The following is a 16768-nucleotide window of genomic DNA, read 5'->3' as shown; positions in this document are numbered from 1 at the left end:
TTCTCTCGAAAGAAGTAAGTGGGAGGAAAGTAGAACTCGATGAAGTACTACCTCTTGAGCGGGACAGTAGTGCAGCTCAGGAAGATGTTCCTGTGATGCCTACACCAACTGAAGAGAAAAATAATGATGATGATCAAGGTACTCCGGATCAAGTTGCTACTGAACTTCGTAGGTCCACAAGGACACGTTCCGCACCAGAGTGGTACGGCAACCCTGTCCTAGAAATCATGTTGTTAGACAACGATGAACCTTCGAACTATGAAGAAGCGATGGCGGGCCCAGATTCCAACAAATGGCTAGAAGCCATGAAATCCGAGATAGAATCCATGTATGAAAACAAAGTATGGACTTTGACTGACTTGCCCGATGATCGGCGAGCGATAGAAAACAAATGGATCTTTAAAAAGAAGACGGACGCGGATGGAAATGTCACCATCTATAAAGCTCGAGTTGTCGCTAAGGGTTATCGACAAGTTCAAGGGATTGACTACGATGAGACTTTCTCTCCCTTAGCGAAGCTTAAGTCCGTCCGAATCATGTTAGCAATTGCCGCATACTATGATTATGATGTATGGCAGATGGACATCAAATCGGCATTCCTTAACGGGCATCTTAAGGAAGAGCTGTATATGATACAACCGAAAGGTTTTGTCGATCCTAAGAACGCTAACAAAGTATGCAAGCTCCAGCGATCCATTTATGGGCTGGTGCAAGCATCTCGGAGTTGGAATATTCGCTTTGATGAGATGATCAAAGCGTTTGGGTATATGCAGACTTATGGAGAAGCCTGCGTTTACAAGAAAGTGAGTGGGAGCTCTGTAGCATTTCTCACATTATATGTAGATGACATACTCTTGATGGGAAATAATATAGAATTTCTGGACAGCATTAAGGCCTACTTGAATAAGTGTTTTTCAATGAAGGACCTTGGAGAAGCTGCTTATATATTAGGCATCAAGATCTATAGAGATAGATCGAGACGCCTCATAGGTCTTTCACAAAGCACATACCTTGATAAGATTTTGAAAAGGTTCAAAATGGATCAGTCCAAGAAAGGGTTCTTGCCTATGTTACAAGGTGTGAGATTGAGCTCGGCTCAGTCACCGACCACGGCAAAAGATAAAGAAGAGATGAGTCTCATCCCCTATGCTTCGGCCATAGGATCTATTATGTATGCCATGCTGTGTACCAGACCTGATGTAAACCTTGCCGTGAGTTTGGTAGCAAGATACCAAGGTAATCCCGGCAAGGAACACTGGACAGCGGTCAAGAATATCCTGAAGTACCTGAAAAGGACAAAGGACATGTTTCTCGTTTATGGAGGAGACGAAGAGCTCATCGTAAAGGGTTACGTCAACGCTAGCTTCGACTCAGATCCGGATGACTCTAAGTCACAAACTGGATACGTGTATATGTTGAATGGTGGAGCAGTAAGCTGGTGCAGCTACAAGCAGAGCGTCGTGGCGGGATCTACATGTGAAGCGGAGTACATGGCAGCCTCGGAGGCAGCGCATGAAGCTATTTGGGTGAAGGAGTTCATCACCGACCTAGGAGTCATACCCAATGCGTCGGGGCCGATCAAACTTTTCTGTGACAATACTGGAGCTATTGCCCTTGCGAAGGAGCCCAGATTTCACAAGAAGACCAGGCATATCAAGCGTCGTTTCAACTCCATCCGTGAAAATGTTCAAGATGGAGACATAGAAATTTGCAAAGTACATACGGATCTGAAAGTCGCAGATCCGTTGACTAAACCTCTCTCGCGAGCAAAACATGATCAACACCAGAACTCTATGGGTGTTCGATTCATCACAATGTAACTAGATTATTGACTCTAGTGCAAGTGGGAGACTGTTGGAAATATGCCCTAGAGGCAATAATAAAAGTATTATTATTATATTTCTTTGTTCATGATAATAGTCTTTTATTCATGCTATAACTGTATTATCCGGAAATCGTAATACACGTGTGAATACATAGACCACAATATGTCCCTAGTGAGCCTCTAGTTGACTAGCTCGTTGTGATCAACAGATAGTCATGGTTTCCTGGCTATGGACATAGGATGTCGTTGATAACGGGATCACATCATTAGGAGAATGATGTGATGGACAAGACCAAATCTTAAGCATAGCACAAAGGTCGGTTAGTTCGTTTGCTAGAGCTTTTCCAATGTCAAGTATCTCTTCCTTCGACCATGAGATCGTGTAACTCCCGGATACCGTAGGAGTGCTTTGGGTGTACCAAACGTCACAACTTAACTGGGTGATTATAAAGGTGCACTACAGGTATCTCCAAAAGTGTCTGTTGGGTTGACACGGATCGAGACTGGGATTTGTCACTCCGTATGACGGAGAGGTATCTCTGGGCCCACTCGGTAATGCATCATCATAATGAGCTCAAGGTGACCAAGTGTTTGGTCACGGGATCATGCATTACGGTACGAGTAAAGTGACTTGCCGGTAACGAGACTGAACAAGGTATTGGGATACCGACGATCGGGTCTCGGGCAAGTAACGTACCGATTGACAAAGGGAATTGTATACGGGGTTTGATCGAATCCTCGACATCGTGGTTCATCCAATGACATCATCGAGGAGTATGTGGGAGCCAACATGGGTATCCAGATCCCGCTGTTGGTTATTGACCGAAGAGTCTCGGTCATGTCTGCATGTCTCCCGAACCCGTAGGGTCTACACACTTAAGGTTCGGTGACGCTAGGGTTATCAGGAAGATAAGTATGTGATTACCGAATGTTGTTTGGAGTCCCGGATGAGATCCCGGACGTCACGAGGAGTCCTGGAATGGTCCAGAGGTAAAGTTTTATATATGGGAAGTTGTTAAACGGGCACCGGAAAGTTTCGGGGTCATACCGGTATTGTACCGGGACCACCGGAAAGGTTCCGGGGGTCCACCGGGAGGGAGCACCCCTCCCGGGGGGCCACTTGGGCTGCGTAGGGATAGCAGCCAGCCCCTAGTGGGCTTGGCGCCCCCCCCTTTGGGCCCATGCGCCTAGGGTTGGGGGGGAACCCTAAAGGGGGCGCACCCCCCTTGCTTGGGGGGCAAGCCCCCCACCCTTTGGCCGCCGCCCCCCTCTAGGGTTTCCCCTAGAGGGTCGGCCCCCCTTGCCCCTCTCCTCCTATATATAGAGGGGTGAGGGGAGGGCTGCTGAACACCACAACTCAAGGCACAGCCCCTCCCCTCCCCAACACCTCTCCTCCTCCGTACGTGCTCGGCGAAGCTCTGTCGAAATACTGCTGCACCAACTGCACCACGCCGTCGTGCTGCCCTTGGAGCTGCCTTCCTCAACCTCTCCTTCCTCCTTGCTGGATCAAGACGGAGGAGACTTCGATCGTCCCGTACGTGTGTTGAACGCGGAGGTGTTGTCCGTTCAGCACTTGGTCATCGGTGATCCGAATCACGACGAGTACGACTCCATCATCACCATCCCCTTGAACGCTTCCGCACTCGATCTACAAGTGGTGTGTAGATGCAAACTCTTCCCCTTGACTCGTTGCTTAGATGAACTCATAGATGGATCTTGGTGAAACCGTAGGAAAATTTTTAATTTTCTGCAACGTTCCCCAACAGGGGGCACCCCATAGACACACAAGTTGATATTTAGCCATGTGCGGTGCCCCCCTCCATAGTTTTCCACCTCGGTCATATTGTCGTAGTGCTTAGGCAAAGCCTTGCGTCAGTAACTTCATCATCACCGTCACCACGCCATCATGCTGACGGAACTCACCCTCAACCTCAGCTGGATCAAGAGTACGAGGGACATCAACGAGCTGAACGTGTGCAGATCGCAGAGGTGCCGTGCGTTTGGTACTTGATCGGTTGGATCGCGAAGATGTTCGACTACATCAACCACGTTACTAAATGCTTCCGCTTTCGGTCTACGAGGGTACGTAGACCCACTCTCCCCTCTCGTTTCTATGAATCTCCTAGATAGATCTTGCGTGATCATAGCAAAAAAATTGAGATACTGCATTCCCCAACAGTGGCATCCAAGCCAGGTCTGTGCGTAGATGTTATATGCACGAGTAGAACACAAAGATTTGTGGGCGATAATAGTCATACTACTTACCAGCATTGCATACTTTGATTCGGCGGTATTGTTCGATGAAGCGGCCCAGACCGACATTACATGACCGCCTTCATGAGACTGGTTCTACTGACGTGCTTCGCACACAAGTGGCTAGTGGGTGTCTATTTCTCCAGCTTTAGTTGAATCGAGTGTGACTACGCCCGGTCCTTGTTGAAGGTTAAAATAGCACACTTGATGAAAAATCGTTGTGGTTTTGATGCGTAGGTAAGAACGGTTCTTGCTAGAAGCCCGTAGCAGCCACGTTGAGGGAGTCCTGGATTAGGGGGTCTCCGGACAGCCGGACTGTTGGACTATGAAGATACAAGATTGAAGACTTTGTCTCGTGTCCGGATGGGACTCTACTTGGCATGGAAGGCAAGATAGGCAATACGGATATGTATATTTCCTCCTTTGTAATCGACCTTGTGTAACCCTAGCCCCCTCCGGTGTCTACATAAATCGGAGGGTTTTAGTCCGTCGGACAACAGATAATCAGACCATAGGCTAGCTTCTAGGGTTTAGCCTCTCCGATCTCGTGGTAGATCAACTCTTGTACTACTCATATTATCAAGAATAATCAAGCAGGACGTATGGTTTTACCTCCATCAAGAGGGCCCGAACCTGGGTAAAACATCGTGTCCCCTGCCTCCTGTTACCATCCGCCTTAGACGCACAATTTGGGACCCCCTACCCGAGATCCGCCAGTTTTGACACCGACGTTGGTGCTTTCATTGAGAGTTCCTCTGTGTCGTCGCCATTAGGCTTGATGGCTCCTTCGATCATCGATAGCGATGTAGTCCAGGGTGAGACTTTTCTCCCCAGACAGATCTTTGTATTCAGCGGCTTCGCACTATGGGCCAACTCGCTTGGCCATCTGGAGCAGATCGAGAGTTACGCCCCTGGCCATCAGGTCAAGTTTGGAAGCTTAAACTACACGACCGATATCTGCGGAGACTTGATCTTTGACGGATTCGAGCCCCTGCTTAGTGCGCCACGCGGTCACGATGAGCATGATTTAGCTCTGCCATCAGACAGTGTCCAGGAGATCGCGCCGACAACCGCTCCGACCCTCAATTCGGAACTAGTTGCGCCATCCATGGATGGGTGGATAGACCCCACCACGGAGGCCACATCCTTAGCGGCGATCTAGCCGATTATCGACCTTACCCTTCAGGAGAGTCGTGATGCCACACTGTCAGATCCTTCCCCGGCCACGGACTCCGAACTGCCTGCGCCCACGCCTATCGAATCTGGCTGGGCGCCGATCATAGAGTTTACCTCCGCGGATATCTTTCAGCACTCGCCCTTCAGCGACATACTGAACTCATTAAGGTCTCTCTCCTTGTCAGGAGAGTCCTGGCCGAACTATGTCCGGCAGGATTGGGGTGCGGATGACGAAGAAATTTGCCGCCCACCCACCACCCACTTAGTAGCCACTGTCGACGATTTGACCGACATGCTCGACCTTGACTCCGAAGACATCGACGGTATGGACGACGATGCAAGAGACAAATAGGAACCACTGCCCACAGGGCACTGAACGCCCACTTCATCATATGATGTATACATGGTGGACACACCCAAAGAAAGCGACGATGAGGAACGGAAGGGCGCAACGAAGGGTTGTTCCCTCGAGAAGCAGTCAAAGCGGCAGTGCAAGCGCCACTCCAAATCCCGCCTCGGCAGAAATAGCGGTCATATAGACCCAGCGATAGAGCAGGGTGAACCATCACCCAACCAGGGAAACACGGAGAATCAAACCAAACAACCCGACTCCGTCGAAGATAACAGTCCGGACGACATCACACCGGACAGGCGCCCGGAGCAACAGAATGCCCATCAAAGGCTTGTTGCCACTTCGAGGAGTCTGAAAAAGCAGAAGCAGAGGCTCAGGGCTGCGCAAGACACACTCAGAATCAGATGGAGTGAAGTACTCAACATTGCAGCGAAGTACGGCGGTAATCGCCACACCAAGAGCTGCCCGAAGTGAAAGTTGCTACCCGAATTCGACGAGGAGGCCTTAGATCCCCCGCAATTAGAAAACAAAACAGCCATCCAGTCGAATAGACGACCTCATGGCCAATATAGAGCGGCAAACGATGCCGCACATAAGCCAGTACGCGATCCACGCGAGGGCTCGCATCAAAAGGCCAGATCCATATACGGGCCACGCAAGCGCGCTCCAGTATGCAATACAACACAACAAACATCCGAACACCACGATACACCCAAATACAGGGGTGTCGCACACCCCCTATGTTTCACCGATGAGGTGCTGGACCATGAATTTCCAGAGGGATTCAAACCCGTAAACATAGAGGCGTACGATGGAACAACAGACCCTGGGGTCTGGATTGAGGACTATATCCTCCATATCCACATGGCTCGAGGAGACGATCTTCACGCCATCAAGTACTTACCCCTCAGGCTCAAAGGGCCAGCTCGGCACTGGCTTAAAAGCCTCCCCAAAAACTCCATTGGAAGCTGGGAAAAGCTCGAAGACGCCTTTCAGGCAAATTTTCAAGGGACCTATGTCCGACCACCGAATGCAGAAGATTTAAGTCATATAACTCAACAGCCCGAAGAGTCAGCCCGAAAGCTTTGGAACAGGTTCCTCACTAAGAAGAACCAAATAGTAGACTGTCCGGATGCCGAAGCCTTAGCAGCTTTCAAGCACAGCGTTCAAGACAAATGGCTCGCCAGACACCTCGGCCAAGAAAAGCCGAGAACAATGGCAGCATTAACAAGCCTCATGACCCGCTTTTGCACGGGCGAGGACAACTGGTTAGCCCGATGTAGCACCAGCGACCCAAGTACATCCGAAGTCAGGGACGGAAACGGGAAATCATGACGCGGCAAAAACAAGTGCCGGAATAAAGAAGACAGCCCGAAGAGCATGGCGGTAAACGCCAGATTCAGAAGCTCTCGGCCAGGTCAGCAAAAGCCGCCCTCCAAAGGCAATAGAGACGAACTGTCCAGCCTAAACAAGATTCTGGACCAAATATGTCAGATCCATAGTACGCCCGACAAACCTGCAAATCATACCATAGAGAATGTTGGGTCTTCAAGCAGTCCGGCAAGCTCAACGCCGAACATAAGGGGCAGGATACACCAAGCAAAGACGAGGATGAGCCTCGCAAGCAAAGCACTGGGGAACAAAAGAAATTCCCACCAGAAGTCAAAATAGTCAACGTGTTACACGTAATAAAGGGGAGAAACAAAGCGGCACTCCCAGAGACACATGCCCCAGGGCCTATCACTGTGGAATTCTGCCACTGGTCATCTCAGCCGATCACTTTTGACCATCGGGATTACTCAGCAAGTGTCCGGCGTGCAGGATGCGCTGCCTTGGTATTAGACCCAATAATTGACGGATACCACTTCACACGAGTTCTGATGGACAGCGGCAGCAGTTTAAACCTGATATATCAGGAAACAGTACGCAACATGGGGATAGACCCAGAAAAAATTAGCCATAGCAATACTACCTTTAAAGGAGTAACGCCATGCCCAGAAGCCCATTGCATGGGCTCCCTGCTACTAGAGGTTATATTCGGCTTTCCCGATAACTTCCGCAGCGAAAAGTTAACCTTCCACATCGTTCCGTTCCAAAGTGGCTATCAAGCTCTACTCGGACGCGAAGCTTTCGCTCGCCTTAATGCAATACCGCATTACGCTTCTCTTATGCTTCAGATGCCCGGTCCACGCGGCATCATTACGGTAAATGGAAATATTGAGCACTCCTTGCGCGTGGAAGACCGTGCGGTTGCCTTGGCAACCGCACGCTAAACGACCTCACCAACTGAAGCATCTGACAGGTCGTTAAGACCACGGACGCGGTTAGACGAGTCCGACGCAATTATATGTAATTGATACAGGTTTGATGGCTATACCCCTATTACAATACAAGGGGCTCAACGCGCGTAAACAAGTGGCAATTAGGCTCAACTTCGCCCATCTTGAACTGTACATATTTTCTATAGTACAACCTACCATTTTGCACGACAACTTTTCAACTAAGTTCCTCTCTTTTACAGATGACCATCGTGCTACACCCGTCCAGGATATGGCACAACGGAGACACAGGCGCAGACGTGCAGCAGGGACCCGTTCCAAGGATTCTTTTTAGATTAAGACCCTGCATAAACCTTTTTTACGGTCTCTTGTTGATACACATCCCCCGGATTCTCAGTACAATTGAGAAGGATGCTAACGTATTGGCATGTGGCCACGTTAGAATATTGCACGTACCTGGACACCAGGGGCTTATTACAAAGGGCACTGTTTAGGCCCAGTTTACACCGTAAAGACCGAATACCTTAGGGAGTGTTCGGCATCGCGAGTTTGGCCATATATGCATCAGCTACGAATCATGTCTTTGGTCAAATGTTGGGTTTGCCCGGTGATGAAGCTATGTACTTAGGGTAGGGTCATGGATCTGTCCAACATACCCTCCCCAAGGACATCTCTACAAAGAATCAGAAGCAGTCGAAGAGAAACCATCATCCACTCGACCGTGAAGATGTGCTCACTCGACCACCTTGAAGACACTCGAGCACCAGAAGATGATAAACCCTCCACTCTGCAATGGTCAGGACTTAAACCATAGCTTTATGGGCATTTACAACACTTTACTGCGGACGTTACCAGTAACGCCCCTCCTTTATGAGTATTGAACCTTGTGTAACGGAGGGGAGCTGGGGTCCTGGCGTACTCTATATAAGCCACCCCCTCCTCTGGGATAGGGGTTCACACTTTCTGTAATTCACAAACATATATTCAGCCGACCGCCTCCGGGCTCCGAAACGTATGGGTGTTACTTCCTCTGAGAAGGGCATGAACTCGTAAAACTCGTGTGTACAACTCCTCCATAGCTAGGATCTTGCCTCTACATTCTTACCCCCTATTCTACTGTCAGTCTGAGAACCACGACAGTTGGTGCCCACCGTGGGGCAGGTGTCTTAGCGACTTGTTGGAGAAGTTGTAATTTTTCAGATCCCCTTCATCATGGTTCTAGGCAGAGGTTTGGCTGAGGGCCGCGAGATCCGTCTCGGCGCGCTCGTGTTTGTCGCCAACGACTCCGCTTGGCTTCAGGAGGCACCACTCGACGCCGACGTGCTCCCCGCCCACGGGGCAGCGCACTTTCGCGCGTGCGTCCGCGGCGTCCTCCTGCGGCAACCGTCGACCCAGTATTAGTCGACTCCGGCAGCTTTCCCCCTCCCTGTGGCCCACCGGAGCAAACGCTCCGGTCGGTCGAGGCTTCAGTGGTGGGTGAAGCATGCGGCGGCCCGCCAGTCGGCCACCCCTCAAGTCGCGGCGATCGAGCCCGATGAAACTCTCTACGGCCTGTTCGATCTGTCGACTGGCTCCATAGAGACCGCATCCGAGTGCGACAGCAGCGACCCGGCGGTGGAAGTCTTGATGGTCAATGGACCACACAGCCCTCCTGGCTTCAACCGTGAAGACGGAGGCGACGGGAACGGTGATCTGTCGCGCGTTCATGAGAAGTATCGCTTCGAACCCCTCTTCTCGCAGCAGAGGGAGGAACTTCGCCGCTGGAACATGGATGCATTGCATACTCCTATAGTTGGAGAAACCCCTGAGACCCAGGCCTTGGAGCAGGCGCGCTTGGCCAACTTGGCTGAGCGCACTCGACTGGAGAACCTCCAGCACGCACTCGACGATTGCGCCCGACAACGTGCTCCTGAGTCCAGTCGACACCATCTTTTTCCACCTCCGACTTAGGTATACCGAACACCGATCCAGAATCTAGCAGCTGCTGCCCGGATAGCAGAGTTGATACAACCTTCCCAATCAGAAGCTGGCCGAGGTCTGGTGCAGATCAGAGCCTTGCTCCGGGCAGCGGGAGAGCAGAATACGGTTGTATCTCAGTCGCGGAATAGGATCCATAGCAGATCCGTGGTCGCAGACACAGTTCAGTCGGCTCATAGCCCAAGATCGCCCCGAGGCATGAGGGACATGGAGATCGGCGTGATTAGTACAGAAACCGGGAGCAGTATGATCACCGTGCCGATCGTGATGATCGTCATAGAGTGCCCACGCCTCCTCCAAGTAGTGGGTCATACGTGCCTCGGCCACATGAAGACAGACGCCCTCACAGTGTCGGACGAGGTATTCCAGTCGACCCCAAGGAGCCAGGCTTTGATGCGAGATCTATTCTCGTGTAGGGCTTGGTCGACAGAAACAGAGCTCACCGAGAGGGCCATGACAGAGATCCGCAAACCAGCAACAGGGTGCATGTCTCTGTTCCAGAGTGCTTCAGCAGAGCTATCAGAGCTACGGTGATTCCCCTCAACTTCAGATTAGCGTCTAGAGTCAGTAAGTTCACCGGAGAGTCCAAGCCTGACACTTGGCTTGAAGACTACCGAGTGGCTATCCAGATTGGTGGCGGCAATGATGAAGTGGCCATGAAACACCTTCCTCTGATGTTGGAGGGCTCGGCTAGAGCATGGCTGAATCAGTTAGCGCCTGGCAGCATCTATACTTGGGAAGATCTCGCCCGAGTGTTTGTCAGAACATTCAAGGGCACTTGCAAACAGCCGGCAAGTTTGACAGAATTACAGTGTTGTGTTCAGAAACCTAATAAAACTTTGAGGGATTATATCCAAAGATGGATCACCCTACACCACACGGTAGAAGATGTGTCGGATCATCAGGCAATTTGTGCCTTCAAGGAAGGCGTCAGGTATCGGGAGTTGAATATGAAGTTCGGCCGGACAAGAAATATGACTCTGGCTCGGATGATGGAAATTGCCACCAAGTATGCCAATGGTGATGAAGAAGAGCGACTCCGGAGTGGCAAGCACAAAGTAGTCGCCCACGAAGCCGGAGGAGGAAACTCCGGTCAGAAACAGAAGCGCAAGGCCGAGCCAGCTGATCCGGGTGAAGCCTTGGCTGTGGTTCAAGGAAAGTTCAAGGGGAAGCCCAAAGGGCCGTGGAACCCCAAGAAAGTAAAAGATCAAGATGGAAATGACGTGTTGGATTTGCCGTGCCATATCCACACCCAAAAATATGAAGAAGGTAATTTCATTTACCCGAAGCACACCACTCGGCAGTGTCGGCTCCTAATCCAGCAGTTCCAAGAGAAACAACCCAAGGAAAGGAGAAGGAAGCAGACAAGGCTGAGGATGAGGGAGAGGATGACGATGGTTATCCCCACGTGAATTCCACTCTGATGACTTTTGCTGACGTTGAGAGCAAAAGTCGATTGAAAGTCATCAACAGGGAAGTAAACATGGTCGCTCCGGTGACAACCAGTTACTTGAAGTGGTCACAGACTCCCATTACATTCGACCAGTCTGACCATCCAGCGCACATCGCCACCCCTGGGAGGCAAGCACTGGTGGTCGACCCGGTGGTCGAAGGCACTCGACTGACAAAGGTCCCGATGGACGGTGGTAGTGGCCTGAACATACTATATGCAGAGACGTTGAAGGGAATGGGCATTGCGATGTCCAAACTCAGTGAAAGCCATATGAGTTTGCATGGGGTCATTCCAGGCAAGAAGGCTGCATCCCTCGGTCAGACTGCGCTCGACGTGGTTTTCGGTGATTCCAAAAATTACCGCAAAGAAAAGTTGACGTTTGAAGCTGTGGATTTCCAGAGTGCTTATCATGCAATTCTGGGCAGGCCAGCTTATGCATGATTTATGGCTCGACCATGTTACGTATACCTCAAACTAAAGATGCCTGGTCCCAGAGGAGTGGCCACTATCTCTGGTAATCGGAGGAAGGAAGAAGAGTGCTTCCAGAAGGGCTCAAAGATCGTCGATGCCCAGATGGCCGTGGTAGAATTGCAAGAATACCAGAAGAATGCAGATCCGAGTGACTTGCTGCGAGCCAAGAAGCTAGCCACAGATTCAGCATTCCAGTCGTTTGGTGAAACGAAGTCGATTCACATTCACCCGACAGATCCCAATGCTGCTCCGACTCACATTTCAACCACACTCGACTCCAAATAGGAAGAAGTGCTCATCCAGTTCCTCCGTGAGAACTGGGACATCTTTGCATGGAAGCCTTCTGACATGCCAGGTGTTCCCAGGGGACTGGCTGAGCATCGTTTGCGAGTCAACCCAAAGGTGAAACCAGTCAAAGAGCATCTTCGACGGTTCGCCGTCCATAAAAGAAAGGCAATCGGTGAAGAGGTGGCTCGGCTTTTGGCAGCTGAGTTTATCCAAGAGATTTACCACTCCGAGTGATTAGCCAACGTTGTCATGGTCCCAAAGAAAGACGACTCACTTCGCATGTGCATTGATTTCAAGCATATCAATCGAGCCTGCCCGAAAGACCACTTTCCTCTCCCTCGCATCGATCAGATAGTCGACTCGACTGCAGGATGCGAGCGTTTGTCCTTTTTGGATGCCTACTCCGGCTACCACCAGATCCATCTGTACAGACCCGACAAGATAAAGACAGCTTTTATCACCCTGTTTGGGTGCTTCTGTTATGTCACAATGCCATTCGGTTTGAAGAATGTCGGAGCCACATTCATGCGGATGATTCAGAAGTGCCTGCTCACTCAGATCAGTCGGAATGTAGAAGCATACATGGACGACATTGTGGTCAAGTCATGTAAAGGTTCCAACCTACTGACTGACCTTGCTGAAACTTTTGCCAACCTCAGAAGGTATGATATCAAGCTCAATCCATCAAAGTGCACGTTGGAGTTCCAGGCGGAAAGTTACTCGGTTTCCTTGTTTCCGAACGAGGAATCGATGCTAACCCAGAGAAAGTAGGTGCTATACTCCGAATGAAATGCCCTGTGTGTGTGCATGATGCCCAGAAGCTTACTGGTTGCTTGGCCGCCCTAAGTCGATTCATTTCTCGCCTTGGTGAAAAGGCGCTACCTCTTTACCGACTGATGAAGAAATCAGATAAGTTCGAGTGGACCCCAGAAGCTGATGCAGCGTTTGCAGATCTAAAAGCCCTGCTTTCCACCTAGCCGGTGCTTGCTGCTCCAATTAGCAAAGAGCCTCTACTGCTTTATATAGCAGCCACTGGACAAGTTGTCAGTATAGTACTTATGGTCGAGCGGGAAGAAGAAGGAAAAGCTTATAAAGTTCAACGCCCAGTCTATTATATTTCTGAAGTCCTGACCCCGTCAAAGCAGAGATATCCTCATTATCAGAAGCTTGTCTATGGGATTTACATGACCATGAAGAAGGTTGCACACTATTTCTCGGATCACTTTGTTACAGTCATCAGCGACGCTCCATTGTTAGAGATTCTGCACAACAGAGATGCAACCGGTCAAGTGGCAAAATGGGCGATTGAACTCCTTCCCTTGGATATCAAGTTTGAGGCAAAGAAATCTATCAAGTCCCAAGCAATAGCAGATTTCCTCACCGAGTCGATCAAACAGCAACTGCCGACTCAAGTTCATTCTAAGCACTGGACCATGTTCTTTGATGGATCCAAAATGCTGAATGGTTCTGGTGCTGGGGTAGTTCTGGTATCCCCCCGAGGAGACAGGCTCAGATATGTCCTCCAAATTCACTTTGATTCCTCCAACAATGAAGCGGAATATGAAGCACTCCTGTATGGGTTGCGCATGGCCATCTCACTCGGTGTCCGTCGCCTCATGGTCTATGGCGACTCAGATTTGGTAGTTAATCATGTGATGAAGGAGTGGGACGTTAGAAGCCCAGCCATGACTGGTTACTGCAACGCGGTGAGAAAGCTTGAGAAGAAGTTTGAGGGGTTAGAACTCCACCACATACCCGACTAAAAAATCAAGCAGCCGATGACTTGGCAAAAATAGGTTCCAAGAGAGAAGCCATTCCCAGCAATGTGTTTTTGGAGCATATTCACTCACTGACAGTTCAGGAAGATCCTTTTACTGAAGAGCCCTCGCAACCTAAGAGCGCCACAGATCCGACTGAAGTCGAGGTCCCAGCCGTGGTCGACCTGATCATGGAGGTTCTGGCCATTACTCCTGACTAGACAGTGCCCTACATTGCGTACATCATCAGGAAAGAACTCCCAGAGGATGAAGAAGAGGCTCGACAGATCGTCTGTCGATCCAAGGCCTTTACTGTGATAAGAGGACAACTGTTCAGAGAAAGCGTGACTAGAGTCGGTCAGAAATGCATAACACCAGAAGAAGGTCGAATGATCCTCAATGACATCCACTCGGGGACCTGTGGTCATCATGCGTCCTCTCGGGCCATCGTGGCTAAAGCACACCGAGCTGGATTCTATTGGCCACGAGCAAATGAAATGGCGAAAGATATAGTCGATAGATGTGAAGGCTGCCAGTTTTACTCCGACATGTCCCACAAGCCAGCGTCAGCCCTGAAGACTACCCTCCTCATCTGGCCCTTTGTTGTTTGGGGACTAGATATGGTTGGACCGCTGAGAACCGGCAGGAGCGGCTTCACTCATGTGCTCGTTGCAGTCGACAAGTTTACCAAATGGATCGAAGCTAAACCTATCAAGAACCTTGATGCTAGCACCGCTGTCAGTTTTATCAGAGAATTGACATTCAGATATGGAGTCCCACACAGCATCATCACGGACAACGGGTCGAACTTCGATTCCGATGAGTTCAGAGCTTTCTGCGCCTCTCAGGGCACTTGAGTCGACTATGCTTCAGTCGCTCACCCGCAGTTGAACGGACAAGCAGAAAGAGCCAATGGTCTAATTCTCAAAGGACTGAAACCCCGACTGATGCGTGATCTGAAACACGCAGCAGGCGCTTGGGTTGATGAACTTCCGTCAGTTCTGTGGGGTTTAAGGACAACTCCTAATCGGTCGACCGGACGAACTCCTTTCTTCTTAGTCTATGGAGCCAAAGTTGTTCTGCCAAGTGACCTGCTCCACAACGCACCCCAAGTCGAGCTCTTCTCCGAAGAGGAAGCAGAGCAGGCCCGGCAAGATTCAGTCGATATCTTAGAGGAGGAAAGAGAGATGGCCTTGATCCGGTCGACCATTTATCAGCAAGACTTGTGTCGATTCCACGCCAGAAATGTGAGGGGTCAAGCCTTTCAAGAAGGAGACCTGGTTCCTCGAGTGGATCAATAGAAACCACACAAGCTTGCCCCGACTTGGGAGGGCCCCTTCATCATCACCAAAGTTCTCCACAACGGAGCATATCATCTTTACAGTATTGAGCATCAGAAAGATGAGCCACGGGCTTGGAATGCGGAGCTGCTCCGCCCCTTTTATACTTAAGCACTCGTTTGAATAAAATGTAATAAGGAACACCTTTGTAATTTGTTTATCAAAGACAAGAGCTTATGGTCCTATCATTCGATTACTGTGTTCTTATTTACTTCTGAAATCCCCCAGTGGGTGGGCTTAGTCGCAAATCCGTTTCGCCTAAGTTCGAAAGAAAATCCTACCGAGTGGAGAGCAATCCTCCCACTCAGGGGCTTAGCTGCAGTCCAGTACTCGCCTAAGTTCTCTCACTAAACCCACTGGGTGTACACCCAGTGGGTGGGCTTAGTCGTGAATCCGTTTCGCCTAAGTTCGAAAGAAAATCCTACCGAGTGGAGAGCAATCCTCCCACTCGGGGGCTTAGCTGCAGTCCAGTACTCGCCTAAGTTCTCTCACTAAGAGACTTAGCTGCAGTCCAGTACTCGCCTAAGTTTGAAAAAATCCTACCAAGTGGAGAGCAATCCTCCCACTCGGGGCTTAGCTGTAGTCTAGTACTCGCCTAAGTTCTCTCACTAGGAGACTTAGCTGCAGTCCAGTACTCACCTAAGTTTGAAAAAATCCTACCGAGTGGAGAGCAATCCTCCCAATCGGGGGCTTAGCTGCAGTCCAGTACTCGCCTAAGTTCTCTCACTAAGAGACTTAGCTGCAGTCCAGTACTCGCCTAAGTTTGAAAAAATCCTACCGAGTGGAGAGAAATCCTCCCAGTCGGGGGCTTAGCTGCAGTCCAGCACTCGCCGAAGTTCTCTCACTAAGAGACTTAGCTGCAGTCCAGTACTAGCCTAAGTTTGAAAAATCCTACCAAGTGGAGAGCAATCCTCCCACTCGGGGGCTTAGCTATAGCCCAGTACTCGTCGAAGTTCTCTCACTAAGAGACTTAGCTGCAGTCCAGTACTCGCCTAAGTTTGAAAAAAATCCTACCAAGTGGAGAGCAATCCTCCCACTCGGGGGCTTAGTTGCAGTCCAGTACTCGCCTAAGTTCTCTCACTAGGAGACTTAGCTGCAGTCCAGTACTCGCCTAAGTTCGAAAAAATCCTACCAAGTGGAGAGCAATCCTCCCACTCAGGGGCTTAGTTGTAGTCTAGTACTCGCCTAAGTTCTCTCACTAGGAGATTTAGCTGCAGTCCAGTCCTAAGTTTGAAAAAATCCTACCGAGTGGAGAGCAATCCTCCCACTCGGGGGCTTAGCTGCAGTCCAGTACTCGCCTAAGTTCTCTCACTAAGAGACTTAGCTGCAGTCCAGTACTCGCCTAAGTTTGAAAAAATCCTACCGAGGGAGAGCAATCCTCCCACTCAGGGTCTTAGCTGCAGTCCAGTACTCGCCGAAGTTCTCTCACTAAGAGACTTAGCTGCAGTCCAGTACTCACCTAAGTTTGAAAAAATCCTACCAAGTGGAGAGCATTCCTCCCACTCGGGGGCTTAGCTACAGTCTAGTACTCGCCGAAGTTCTCTCACTAAGAGACTGAGCTGCAGTCCAGTACTCGCCTAAGTTTGAAAAAATCCTA

Source organism: Triticum aestivum, chromosome 4A (genome assembly GCF_018294505.1).
Source record: "Triticum aestivum cultivar Chinese Spring chromosome 4A, IWGSC CS RefSeq v2.1, whole genome shotgun sequence".
NCBI lineage: Eukaryota > Viridiplantae > Streptophyta > Magnoliopsida > Poales > Poaceae > Triticum > Triticum aestivum.
The sequence above is the reverse complement of the archived record's forward strand: the minus strand, read 5'-3'. Positions refer to the sequence as shown.